Below are 16172 nucleotides of genomic sequence, written 5' to 3'. Positions count from 1 at the left end.
GAGCACATCGATTTATGGAAAAAGGTCAAACTGTCGTCTTTTATTTGGCGATCACTCGTTCCGACTTTATTACCATTATTTGAATATTGTATGTCTTATCCATACTACATGAATATCTAATACACCATTTAAAATATATTGTTTTCCAAGCGATTCAATTAAGTGAAGGAATTATAGAAACAGAAGACGCCTGGTTCAATGTAATTATAAACATTACGCGCCAGATCATTAACATTCAATCTGAAATAATCGTGGAAACATATTAGATTCGTCTTATAAAAATAATATTCGCAAAATAAGTTACACAATAGTGGTTACATAAGGACGAAACCACTCCCTTTTCTTTGATATAAATACACGTATGCCCGTCATTTACAACACTTATCTAAAAAACCGAAAACAAGATGAAAGCATGCCAGTGTCTTCTATAGTGTGTATGGGTTAAATATGCAATATATCAGACAAGATAAGAGGGAAAACAACTTCTTGTTGACGTCGTTGGTGTTTCAATTACAAAAATTCGATTCTGACAAGAACTTTCGATTATATCAATAGTTCCAGATTAATTTATCTTACCGGTGAGATTACTACTTGGCATTGAAACATTTGTTTAATTCTAACTCTGTCAACAATATAAGGCGATGAGGTAATATTGAATGTTCAGGAGATATTGCCTTGACCGGATTCCCGTGAAAGGGAGTATGAAAAGTGTTTTGTTTACACAATAGAATTGTTGTTGTTGCAATGTTACTTTCTCAAAAAAGCATATTAAAACAAAATGTCCTGCGATAAATTGTTTATCACTATAAAATTGGCTTTCAAGCTCGTCAGCAAAACAAACAAAAAAAATTGTTAATGCTGATTATATTTTTGTATTTTGTTTAAATATTTAACAAGACATGCACTTCACTTTGCTCAGGTAGATGCCCTTTTGTAGCTCGCATAAGACACATTAACTGTTTCATTTTTGCAACAAACATCAAACAGAAAAAGTGGGAATATAATAAAATATGTTGGCGTATGCATTAGGAAATATATTTGCAAAATAAAAGAGATCATTCAATAAAAATATCCACTATTTGAACAAAAATATTCTTAATAATTACATGCCATATTCATTCAACCGAAAAGAAGGTGTTGAAACATTATTGACATATCAAACATTTATTAGGAAAAAATAGTAACATGCGCAATGAATATCAGCACCTGTGTATACAAAATACCCATATAGAAGTATTAAGAATGCTGTATATTTAATACGCCTTCTATTCATTTTAACACTCTTACTTACTATTATGAGCATATTTGTGTACGCTACTTGTTGAGGTTAAAATACACAAACTCGCAATATTATACATTACAAGTTATTTATTAACCAAAAAAATCATTTCAAACTCAGAGCATACGCAAACGTCTATAAGTAAACACTGAAAATGATGCAAACATATAGTTGTTCCTGGTGGTGAATAAGCGTGCTAATCCACAATCGTGTTACAAGTTTCATCGGATATCCTGCAGATTGTAAAAAGAGTCTCATCACATGTGTGTCTATTCGTATTAACTTAAGGACAACCCGTGATGCTTAATTATATGTTTGTATTTCAGTATGTACCTATGTCCATGTATCATGATCAAACATGATCCCATTTTTCATGGACGTTTGGAATTCAATAAAGGAAGGTGCAACACAATAGAAACACTTTTGGCCATCCGTTCACCGGCTTTGTGAAGCAAGTTAACAAGTGCTCGTACAATGCAGGACAATACATAAAAAAACACATACAAACTTATAAGACAATTGTTTAAACTAAAATCATAAATAAGTGAATAATGTATTAAACATAGATGAGGGAATTGAGTATACACTACGATACAAACATAGCATATTCATTTAATAAGTTTACACAATGCAAATACTAATGCCACAATTATGGGTTACGAGCATACAAAAACAATAAAGAAAATTCGAAAATGATAAACATAGTATCAAATGCAATCGCAAGTTTATTTGTTGGACACATGTAAAGAAACTATCTAACGTCTCTTCTGAACGTGTAACTCATCCTAAATTTGAAGATTAAGTTGACTGCTTCCTACGATCAGCCATATGTTAGGAGTATACTAGTATTAGAAAATTGTTATTTCACCAAAATAAATGCTGTTGTTACTCGTGTTACTTGTTATATTAATAAAATATTCAATAATTCACTGCCTGCTTCTATCAGCAGTAATACATTAAGAACAACGAATGTATCATAGCATAATTTAATTAAGCCCTTCGTTTGAAACTTTACTTATCATCCCCCACGCTTCATGCAAAATCTACCGGTATTATCAGTGTATCATGTTATGGCATAATTTTGAAAATGGCCAAAATACCAGTAACTTACGGTATGTGGTTTATACACGCATGTTAAACAAAAAACTCATTTTATAAAATGACTGAAAACCATGAATTCGTAATGAGTAAATACTTGTTATCTACTATATTTAGAAGTTACTGCAACACAACCTTGCCTTTATGTTAATTAAAGTTCAATGTTTAACCCCGCGGAACAAAACGTTCAACTCTGTGTAATGTTTTAATTGGAACCTTGTGAGTTCGAGCTTTGTGCAGAATTCATAATCAGGTCAAAAATGTAATACAAAGTGTAATACAACAAGAGCACTGTATCGAAATGTCGGTTGCATGAAAGGCTTTAATTGAAGCAGAAGTAAAGAATATATCAAGATTCCTTCAAGTGGATAATAATTCCATTGAGAGTGTCTGTGCTATTAATCTTCATTACGAGTAAAATGTCTGGAAATGCATATATGTTGCATAGTTTTAGACAGAAGTTATTAATCAAAACTGAATCAAGTAATTCCAATGTATCAAGTCGGAATTTCGTCAAGAACATTTTTTTCGAACGTTTCTTCATAATGGCCACTGTACTCGATCGGTCGGATGGTCGGTCGGTCAAGAGGACGTTTTAACCTACAACCATGCCAATTGATGATGACAGTGTCTTGGCGGTAGGAGGTAGATACCTATCAGTAAAGAGATTCACAGTCAAACGGGAGCTTGTTACGCGAAATTATATTGATACACAAGTAAACAAAGTATCATTAAAATCCATATAAAAAAACTCACACAAATACTTACAATTTTGACAAAATCATTCAAACATTGGAAACTGATTCCATAAGAATTTCATAGAAAACATAACTGGCAGCAGATAAAGGCATTCGAACATATAATCTTCTGAAAAATGGAGTTGACAAAAACAATATTCCAGGTAATTCATTTTATATTGATTTTCATTGCTTTCTGCTTTAATATTGTATCGAATAAGAATATATCGAGGGTGCCTTGATACCTGTAAATAAGACTGTTTCTTGTTAGTGTTATTATTTCGTATTTATTAAATCCAAATCACATGTAATCAATAGCTTATTTTGTTAAACAGAAGTGTCCTCGTTTTCACTCTGTTAATTTTTATTCTCTCGAAAGTTAAACGAAGTTCTAAGGTATGATAATGTTTCAGGCATAAATACACTCAAGTATTTACCAAAAAATGGCAAATATTTAAATCTTTATAGCTGTTAATATTAACCGATCGTATATATAATAACCCTGGATGGCAAATACATGTAAAATTCCATTATCCAATGAAAATAACAGAATCATTTTTATTGATAAAATGGTCAAACAGTTTACAAGATGAATGGCTAAAATCTAATTATCTAACAAAAAGGTCTAATATTATGTTTAACTTATTTTTGTAGCCAAATCCATGACACCTAGTCAAGAAGAAAATGTATTAAAAGTTGATACATCTTAAACGAGATCGACAAATGTATAAAACCTGTGTAATGTATATAATACGCTGCCAAACCCATAACTGGATACTGCTTAATGCCTACATTGTAGTTATATACATAAATTCAATAATATTCCATTGATTTCGCTATCAATGTCACAGAGAGTTGAAGACAATGATTACAATTATATGAGTAGGGCACGTACATGAAAGGATCTTTAGGTCAATCCCATAAGTCAGTGAACATAAACTCATCTTGGAAATTTTAATTGCGACATTACCTTTCTTATTTCACATGCTGCAAGCATCTTATTTCTGAAAAGGAATAAAAATCCAAATAGTTAAGAAAGCATACTAAGCAAATATACATATGATAAGTGTAGTATTTTGTTTTGACCAGGATTTATTGCTCTAAATACCTTACAAATTAGAAATACAGTGTGCATAGTTCTGCAGCTGCACTTTCTCTTGAAAAGTCGTCACAAACTACCTACTCTTGCTAAATGTATATATAAAACATATAACTATTGAGCACGTAACAAAATATACATAAATAACTCCAAATTTCATCTCACTATAATTTATGTTCTTCATTGCAGTTTGTGTTATTCAAAGCATCATCTTGTCATAAATATGTCCATTTGGGCTCTAATTGAAATTATGTGTCATGCAATTGAGACTGGATGCAGTCATCTCTAAACCGTGCATGTGAGTTTGTGAGTACTTCGTTAAGTGAGATGATATTGCATGTTGCATGCAAGTGACTCTGATTATACAGGCTTTCTCGTTTCCTAATTAGTTCGAATAAATCTTTGCTTATGTGAATTGTGTGTACTGTTAACCTTTTTCTCGTGAGGACGATTTCAAAGTTTAAAGTCCGTCATGAGTGAACGCTTTTTAACCTTATGTTTCGTTAGTTTTAACGAAAAAAGTTAATGGCCGATCTGACGCAATTGATACAAGTTTTAGGTCCCAAATTTCATGTTCTTTCATTGCATAGAAGCAACTCTCAACACGGAAGCATTGTGATGTATCTCATACATCGAATATAATATACACAAAGAGAACCTTCATCTGCACCACCAGGAGAGACTCTTATTACACCATGCGGTCCTTTATTTATGTCAAGGAACCATTTGTCAAACAATAAGGCACAAGATAATATACTAGACATAATACACTGTATAGAATAGCGACAAAAACAAGCAAAAATAATAAAACTTAGCTATCCGTCTAAGAACGGTCAGTGCAGAACATGAGAGGTTTTAGTCTGTTTAAAAAAACTGAAAAACCCATACTTGGCCAAAAATAATCATAAAACATTTTAGCATCAATATGTTTATTAAATAGCAATAACAGAATAAACTTTTCAATATAATTACCTGTTGACTAATACATAGTTGTCCTAACTTTGCTTCAAACAAACATAAACAACAACAATGTTGTGCGATTTGCGAGAGACGCCTATATTGTGGCAACATGTTCACAGAGATTCAATACAAACTTGCTTTTAATAAAGCAGGTACACAACTTCTAATATATACTAACAAGTATAATTCATGCATATATTTGTATTCTGTGTATAAGTGTATGCTCAGGTAAAATCTGTAGTAATTTTTAAGTAAATTTTGCCTGGTTCAAACTTTAAAATAACTTCCAAAATTGAACCTCATTACCATAAAGTACTTTTCTTTTTCGATTTACTACAGATTAAACGTTATATTCATCACAAGAATGCTAGTCGCCCAAGAACAACTCCCATTACTTTTCTCTGGTGGGAACACCCAACCAAGGAAGAAAAGTGTGAACCGTAGCCACGCACTTAGTATTTAATCGTATGCATAAATATACACACATACTCGTGTATACAACAACAACATGAATTTGAATTTGATGTTGCCACATAGACGCCTTCGCTAGAACTGAAATCGAACGCTATTTATTTCTATAAATAGCCATGCACAAACAAGCTTGCAAAACCGGTTTGTTTTCTCATGTCCGTCAGGACAAAAGTACTCCGCTATACGATGTAACGCGCAGTACTAATAAGTCCTAACTTTGCTTCAAACCAACATAAACAACAACTATGTTGTGCGATTTGCAAGAGACGCATATAGACCATGCAAAGTATAGTAGGATAAACATCAAATTCAAATTCATACATATGGTTTCATTATCAGCATGCAAATGTACACGCATGTTCAATCTCTAGCAAGTTACAAGTTTAAAGTTTTTGTAACTGATAATCTTTTATCTAAAGAATGTTTAACATAACCGTCTTTTGCTATGTAAGTTTTCCATCGCTCATGCCTCTTAACACATCTTTCAGAAACGCTCGAAGCATTGGCCACATTATTGGCTCCACTAGCTCGTAGAGAGTGTGTACCAAGGTTAAGTTCGGGACCAACTAATTTCAATTTTTTAACAATGCATTCTCTTGCTCTTGTGTAACTTAAATTCTTGTCTTTCTTAATTAAAGCGGATACAGTTTTAGAACGAAAAGCTGGTTTGAACAAAAAATCGTTTAAATCATTAGTTAATTTTGCTAACGACATATATATTTTGCTAAAATACCATATGGGCAAACTGTAGTTGTACCTTTTGCGATAACAATCTCCGAACCATTTTTTTAAATGTCAGTTTTGCTATGGCGCACATTAATAACTAAATAATCAGATTTGAATTCAACGTCTTTACAACGAAGTTCACTTACTTCGTTAATACGCATGAAACCAGCATATCCTAAAATGATCATAGCTAAATCTCGTACATCAATAACATCAGTGGAATCTTTATACATCAAACATAACGACTTTATCATTTCTGAAGAAAGTACATCTTTCTTTTGAACTGGTTTTGAACAAACACGTTTTGAAGCTTCTAATAATTGTTTAACAATGTTGTTTTCCGTTGGATCATTTACACCATTTATGGAATGAACCCATTTGATACTGTAGAACACAGATGAAACTACGTTGTCAGATTTCCCTTGATCCATCAATTGAGTCATGTACATTGCTACTGATATAGGTAAGGCTGGCATTGCAACTAACGAATTTTCTTCACAATATGTTTTGAAATGTTCAAATGTAGAATTTTATTTCTTTACCGAATTGTCAGCTTTCGATTGCATCAAATATCCAGCCATTCTGTCCGCCATTTGATTTCTTTGTTGCCCATGTAAACCCGCGTCCTCTAATCGCTCATTCAGAGTTTCTCTCAAACCAATACCTGTCAAACATATGTGAAATATACATCAATACAAGAATTATGGTATGCATCTTAATGTTATCATATCAAATGATAATCTACTACAAAAACAACCGTTATTTCCCTTTCCAGGAATCGTACAATCTCTACCAAAAAATTTACAATCTTTTACAAAATCTCTAAAAATGCCGTCGGACGAAATCAGCATTGGCCAATAAGGCGAGCTAACCCATTTTGGGATAACAATTGTGCATTTTGCTTTCTCGCGATGCGAATCTATCACTAAAGCTATTAAATAACATGGCTTTATCTGCCAGTCCTCTGAATCAAAACATCTACTTAAATAGTCGCTCTTTTCATTGTTTGCTCTTGGAATCCATTCCGGGCATACTGTTATATTATTTTGATCACAAAACATATTAAAATCTAAAGCTACTGCATGCATATCATTTTTTCGACTACCATTCTGTAATATTGATTTTACATTTTTATTGTCTGAATACACTTTAATGTACGAATTTTGTAAAGCATTACCAAAAGTTTTTACTATTCTGTTAACTGCTTCCGCTTCTCGCCAAGTGGAGCTGCGTGTCTGTTCTATATCAGACCATATGCCAATTACTTCTTCATCTTTAACCGTATTATCTTCCTTTATACAAAAAGGATACACTCGTCACCTTCCGCCGAGTTACCATATAATCTACAACCCATCTCCACTTCCGGGGACCAAATCATACCATTTTTGCTCACTTAAGAGAGGCATCTTACGCAATATATGTCCACTTCCGGGGACCAAAACATACCTTTTCTGCTCACTTCCGGGAGCAATCTAATAGGCTCTAAGTCCACTTCCGGGAACCATAGCATACCTTTTCTGCTCTTTTCCGGGAGCAATCTATTGGACTCTATGTCCACTTCCGGTGATCATAGTTTAGGCTCTATGTCCACTTCCGGGGACCATAGCATACACGATCTGCTCACTTCCGGGAGCAATCTACTGGGCTCTATGTCCACTTCCGGGGACCATAGCATAGGCTCTATGTCCACTTCCGGGGACCATAGCATACTCTCTCTGCTCACTTCCGGGAGCAATCTACTGGGATCTTTGACTACTTCTGGGGACCATAGCTTACTCTTACTGCTCACTTCCGGGAGCGATAACATACCTTTTCTCAGAGACCGTACGTCAGTACCTTTACTCTGTTCGTCAAGTGCATTAAACAAATTGCTGTTTAAATTTGTTCTTTGATTTCCATGAAAATCGTAGATTTGACTATCATTTTGCCTATCAACATGAAAACAACTTTCTATAAAACCTCCATAACCTGTGCTACTTGCATCAGCAAATATATTAAACAAACACACTTGATTGTGTTTGAAATATTTTCCACTGCTATTTAATTGCCTAGCATTTTCTTTCCAGAACGTAAGTTCGAAAATAGCTTGCTCTGTCACAATAACGGGAGCTCTCCAACTAGCCATGGCATTTATGCAATTGTATAAATGTCTTGTTAGCAACCTAACTTTGGTTTCCAATAACACTCTGAAAGGAAATGATCTGCCCTACAATGCTAGCTACGAATCTTGCAGGCAATATTTTTTCGCTCGTTTGATGAATTTGATAGATCATCGAATCAATACTTTTCTCTAGTCTAAACACTCTGTTTTCAGTAATGAACAGCCGATTTGTTTGTATATCAAGCACATGCCCTAACCATTCTACTCTCTGAGAAGGAATCCAATTACATTTATCTTCGGCCAATAAAAATCCAAACTCCACCAGGTTATTTCTTGTAAATTCACTAGCACATAATGCTCTATCATATTCTACATTTCCACCAATACCATCATCCAAATACATAACTATTTTCAGTCCTTTTGTTCTAAGGAATGTCACTACAACTCTAAGAAGTTTAGTAAAAATATGACCGGCTGTTTTTATGCCGAATGGAAGCGAATTAAACATATAATAACACTGTTCATTATGTATGGACATCCTATGTCTTATAATAGAAACAAACTGGACATGTTTTAAGATAGAAACTAACTGGACAAGCACATACAAATTACCATTCACATCACCCTCCACCCACTTAAATGATTAAATTATGTACTTTAAATGTTAAAGGATTAAACAATAAAGACAAACGAATAAAAATCTTCAAATGGTTAGACGAAAAGAAATATAGTATATGCCTTTTACAAGAATGTCATTGGACACCTACTTTAGCACAAACCTTAAAAGATGAATGGGACGGAGAAATCTATCTCAGTGGAGAACATACTAATAAACAAGGCATTGCCTTTCTGATAAAAAATAATAAAGGGGTCACAGTCGATAACTTTAAGGAAATAATAATTGGTAGACAAGTAAGTATAGATATCAAAATACACGAAACACAAATAACACTCATCAACGTCTACGGCCCTAACATAGACGATTCCACATTTTACGAAACATTACAATCCTTTATAATTAATAACCAAGATAAAAATATTATAATCGGTGGTGATTTCAATACTGTCCTGAACCCATTATTGGATAAAAAGAATGGAAACCTTTATACTCATACTAAAAATAGAAACATTTTAAATAACATAATTATAACCTACAATATGATAGATATCTGGCGTACAGTATACCCAAACGAAAGCAAATTCACCTGGCACTCAAACACAAAACCAACAATATTTTGTAGATTAGACTATTTTTTAATATCTGAATCTCTTTGCAATATTATTGACACATGTAACATAAAACCAGGATTTATGACTGACCACTCTCTAGTTGAACTTAAACTCCACAATATACAACCTGAAAGAGGCCCAGGATACTTTAAAATTAACAACAGCATTTTATTAGATACACAATATCAAACACAAATAAAACAGGAAATATTAAATACAGTTCAAAATAATAAAGATGCAAACCCAAACACCTTATGGGAAGTAATTAAAGGAAATATACGTAACACAACAATTAGATACACATCATTTAAACAAAAAGAAACACACAAACTTGAAACTGACACCATCAAAACCATTGAAACACTTGAAAAACAATTACATCAAACAAACACAAATGATACCACCGACATTGAAAATGAAATAACATTAAAAAAACAAATATTAGATCGAATCTATCATACACATCTCAATGGAATAATACTAAGAGCGCGTGCACAGCATGTTGAACACAATGAAAAAAATACAAAATATTTCGCAAACATTGAAAAACGTAGAAGTGAACAAAAAACTGTACACAAATTAGTAGTCAATGGCAAAGATATAACAAACAGAACTCAAATACTAGAAGAACAACGTTTATTTTTCGAAACCCTCTATAAAAGAAAAAATGTTGAAAATAACACCCTTTTTAAAAATACACATCACGCTTTAAACCAGGAGGAAAAACAACTGTGCGACGGATTGCTTAATGAATATGAATGTGGATTAGCCCTAAAAGAAATGCAAAATAACAAAAGCCCAGGATCTGATGGCATCACAATCGAATTTTATAAAATATTCTGGAATGATATAAAAACACATCTAATTAATTCACTTAACTATTCATTTAACAACGAAAACTTAACTACGCTACAAAAACAAGGTATTATATCACTTATTCCAAAACCTGGAAAAAACTTAGAATCATTATCAAACTGGCGCCCGATAAGTTTACTTAACAATGATTATAAAATTGCAACTAAAAGTATAGCAAACAGAATAAAAAAAATATTACCATCAATCATTTCAAAATCTCAATCTGGTTTCATAAAAGGACGTTACATTGGTGAAAACGTTCGTCTTATCCAAGAATGCATAAACTATTTCAACAATTCAAATAATCCTGGTCTAATATTCTTTGCAGACTTTGAAAAGGCATTCGATTCGCTTGATCATTCATTTATGTTCTCTTGCTTAGAAAATATGAACTTTGGTGAAAGTCTCATTCAATGGGTCAAACTATTCTATACCGATATTAACAGTATAATCATTAACAATGGCTTCTTTTCAAACAGTTTTAACATCGAACGAGGGGTTCGACAAGGATGTCCACTCTCATCATCCCTATTTATTATTTGCATCGAGTATCTATCACATCACATCCAATCAAATAAACACATAAAAGGCATATCACTAGAACCTGACGAAGAAATCAAACAATCCCTATTTGCTGACGATGCAACTTATTTTTTAAATGACAATTACGATTCTTTCCATAACCTTATAGAGTCGCTAACCCTTTACGGAATGACATCGGGTCTTAAACTAAACAAAAGTAAATGTACTGTGCTACGAGTAGGTAAATTAAAACAAAGTAATGTTCAATATAATAAAGAAATGAAATTTAATTGGACATCCGATGAAGCCACAACGTTAGGAATTACTTTCACAAATAATGAAAAGGATACAGTTCTAAAAAACATACTACCTAAATTACAGAATTTTAAAAACTGCTTAAAATCATGGCATCATCGTAAACTTACACTTATTGGAAAAAACACAGTATTGAAAACGTTTGCACTTCCTAAGTTAATATATGTATTTACAGTTCTCCCAAATCCACCAATTGATGTTATTAACGATATAAAATCAGCAATATTTAATTTCATATGGGACGGTAAGCCTGATAAAATAAAAAGAACTCAGCTAATTCAATCTGTAGAAAATGGAGGTATCCAATTAACGAACATTGACTCATTCTTGAATGCAATCAAATGCAGCTGGGTTAAAAGATACCTAGATAGTACCAATACGAGTAAATGGAAATTATTCTACCAGAAAATCCTAAAAAAATATGGTGACTCCTTACTCTTTGAATGTAACATCAGCAATACTATCTTACATGAAATTGCAAACGAAAACATATTTCTGTCTGATGTTCTATCAGCGTGGAGTGATGTCACTCATAATTTAGAAACCCAAACCAGCAGTAAAACAATAATATGGAATAATAAAGACATAACGTCAAACAATAAGACGTTTTTCTATAAAGACTGGTTTGAACGAAGCATTAAATATGTCGACCAATTATATGACTTCAGAATTAAGGATTTCTACTCTTTTGATAATATATGCTACATATACGGAATACCTTCAAATAATTTTCTGAAGTACTACACACTAATCAAAAGCATACCCATACATATTAAATCTGAAATCAATACAAATAATACACCATGTACTCAAACAACATTTGTAGAAAACATACTTGGAAGAAAAAACAAAACAAATAAAATATTTTACACACTACAAATTAAAAACCCTACAGAAAACTCCAAAATCAAAAATAAATGGCAAGTCCTTTTTGGAGAAAATGAACTAAATTGGAAACACATATTTACCATGCCATATAAAGCAACAATTGAAAGCACACTGAGAAATTTTCAATATAAATACATCCATAGAATTATAGCTACAAATAAATATCTCTATAAATGCAAATTATCTAACTCAAATCTGTGTGACTTCTGCAGTGAAAACATTGAAACTATAGAACATCTTTTTTGGGAGTGCAAACACATCCAGCCTATTTGGAATCAATTAATATCTTTTCTTGAACAACATCAACTAAACATTAAATTATCTTTCTTAGATGTAAGTTTCGGAATTAACTCATTGAAATCAATAGACTGTAATAATATTGTGAATTTTATGGTTATATTGATGAAATATTTTATCTTAAACATGAAGTACAAAAAACAAGTACCAAATTTTAAGTGTTTTGTCCATAGTCTTAAACTAAAAATCCAGATTGAGAAAGAAATAGCCCTCAGTAATGACACATTACAAATCTTTGAACAAAAATGGAATCGGATTAAATTCTCATAATGTTTTGTCCACTAATATACATTTCACTCTAATGTTAGTTTATCCCTCTAAAATAGTTTTGTTTATTTTTTTTTCTCAATCGGACAAGATCATTGTGAATATACAACAAAACACACAAGTCCAGTATGCTTTCTTCAGACTTTATACAACTCATCATTGTTCATAACTATTTCTCTGTTGTTCTTTTCTTTTCTCTCTAAAAATATATATATATATATATTAGCATATCTTGTATAACATGTCTGAACTTTATTGCTTTGTACAATCACTGTGTTGTATGCTCATATACATGTTTACATTGTATGTATGATATTGAATAAAAAAAAAAAAAACTGAAAAAAAAAAAAAAAAAAAAAAAAAAAAAAAAAACACTGTTCATTATTGTCTTGATAGCTAAATCCTAAATATGTTCTATGTTCATTGAATATATCAATGTGATGATATGCTCCTTTTATATCGAAAGAATAAAAAGGAATTTTTCTCAAACAAAGCTTCAGCAACTTTAATATCGTCAAATTTTACATTAAACTGGTGCAAGTGTGGATTAATATACCTACAATCTAGAACTAATCGTGGTTTCCCTTTCTTATTAAATGCAACTGTAAGCGGATTAACAATATGTGGAATATCGTTAATTTCGAAACACCTTTCTCTCATAAAGCTTTTATTTCGCTTTCTACAAATACTGAATTTTCTCTCGCAGAGTAATTGTTTCTCATCTGAGAATGTTCGGGAACAGTTTTAAAAGGAAGCTTGCATCCGTCACTTAATACATCTAAAATGTACTTACTATCAGTAGCTTCTTGCCACTTTGCCACGTGTGCCTTCAGTCTACCTACCGGCGAACTTCCGGTATCAATCTCTGCAATAGGATCCTTTAGACCCTTATCAGTTTTTACAACTTTAAGTACGTTACCGTTTTCCCAATCTTTTGTGTAGCGGTGTCTAAAACATAAAAATACTTATCTTATTGTTTGAGCTGTTTGCTGAACATTCAGCTTCTCCTTTCCAATGACCCGGCTTTCCACAAGCGAAACATAGCCCTGGGCGCCTCAATGACTGTTTCGTCGACGCCCCTTGGGATGCATTGTTGGTTGCAACTACCGGCTCCGGTATGGCCAGTTGCGCGTGCCTCGGGATTTTCTCGATCTCTACGCTTTCAGATTCATGTATGCCTGCGCCTTTGCCCTGTACATCCGCTTTTCGTCTTCGGAGTCAGATGCTAGCGGGTTAGGCTCGTATTCGCTCACGAATCTCCAACCCAACTCTGATTCATCAGCCAATCTGATTAATTTCTGGCGATGAACAACCAGTGCTTTTACTGCAAAAACAAATGAATCGCATTAGACTCGTCAAACGGTTATACATAAATATATGTTATGTATACAACGCAATAAAGTATTGAAATTTTCTCCTAGTTAGTAGGATATACATTTTCGTCAAATACTGACCTTCTGCGACTTTGTGTCGCGTTTCTTCGAAATTTCGATTTTCCAACAAATGTTCTACTTCATCAAGCGCAAAATTTACTTGCGCATTGTGCTTAAATTGTTCTTCATTTGATTTTCTTTTAAACGATGGTACGCCAGATACTCAGCTCGATATTTGATTTAATTGAGTAACGTTAGTTTGTGCACTTATCTGTTCAACAATGCGTTCCATGTCATGAAGCAGCGAATTCTTGTGCTCTTCTAAAGAACCTTTCAACTTTTCATCAACGATATCGCTATTAATATTTATGTGCTCCTTCATTTTCGGTTCACGATGATGCCACGTAGACGCCTTCGCTAGAACTGAAATCGAACCTATTTATTTCTATAAATAGCCATGCACAAACAAACTTGCAAAACCGGTTTGTTTTCTCATGTCCGTCAGGACAAAAGTACTCCGCTATACGATTTAACGCGGAGTACTAATAAGTATACTGATCAGCGCACCCGAACCGTAAATTTCTAAGGCATGATGAAATGAAACCAAAACGACTATGAGCTATAGCTCGTGTCTAATTTAAAAAATAGCTTGAGAGACATACCATCATGCAATGTAACAGTACGATCATCAACGAGCAAATCAGGATGACGTCTAAGGACGTTTTTACATGTATACGTATGAATAAACAATTTAATTCTGACAAAGTAACAAATTCATATCACTATAACTAGAAATATTTTGTGTACAGAAGATATTGCTCAAATATTGCACGTTTTGTTTCTTTACGTAATTATCTTAAAATGGTATATTTTTCAAGTTCGAAACAGTCACATCTTGGTGTTATGTGGTACAACCGTGGCAATGCACCTAATAAAGTGATACGAATATAGAGGTCTCAAGAAATCCTCAGTATTCTTGAACAATGACTCAGTGACATCTAAAAGAACTTCGAAACATGCCACATACAACTGTAATGTACACTTTTTATGGGAAATATTTGCAACCGTGTCATGCGTGATCAACAATATCTTTTCTTTGGGAAATTTTAACACGCTTTCATTACGACACACCCATGTATTGTAATTGAGAAATGTGTACCGTTGAACGCGTCAGCATCCGTATTTTCATTAATGTGCCATTATGCATTGCATATGTCTGATGCGCTCCCGAACATTCTGTGATCCGACCGACAATACCGAAAAGAAGTTATGTATGAAACATATTCAGTATTTAATAAGATCTTTCTAGAAGTTCTTAAACTCTTGTAAATGTGACATACTACTCACGTTGTTCGTTTGCGTGTCAGTAGTAAAGGTCAGTAGAAACCAAAAAAGCCATCCACTTTAAGACACTGCTTCCTGTATCTTTATAAATGAGATTTGTTATTTGATGCAAATATTTTACTGAACGAATCATAAAATGGTTTGTATTGGATTTTTAACATGTTGACTTTTAGGAAATGCTGTTTAAAGGAAGCTTACGCTTGGCTGACATTTATTCAGTGTAACAGATTTCAAATAGAGAACTGCATCACATTTATCTAATGTAATATACAAAAATGAAAAATAGAAAATTAGATCGTTTTTACAGTACAATTATTTCGTAGTATGTATTGTCGTATTGACTACGAATTGCACTATACATATTTACTGGCTATTGTTACAGTGAAAAGTCGTGCACTGCATAAATACTCTGCAAATGTGATTATACATGTGCTTCATTGTCCTCGAGTTATTTGTATGTATATTGCACATTTAATGTTTTACGCGCTGTAAGTTTGGAGTATTCCAAGAGTCGTGTACATATGTTGAAAATGTCCATATTAACAAATAATTCATTTCTGTCCCGATGTACATAAAGAATAAACTCCATTAACGCTATATTGTTAGCGTG

Source organism: Dreissena polymorpha, chromosome 4 (assembly GCF_020536995.1).
Source record: "Dreissena polymorpha isolate Duluth1 chromosome 4, UMN_Dpol_1.0, whole genome shotgun sequence".
NCBI classification, from domain to species: Eukaryota; Metazoa; Mollusca; class Bivalvia; order Myida; family Dreissenidae; genus Dreissena; species Dreissena polymorpha.
The sequence above is the reverse complement of the archived record's forward strand: the minus strand, read 5'-3'. Positions refer to the sequence as shown.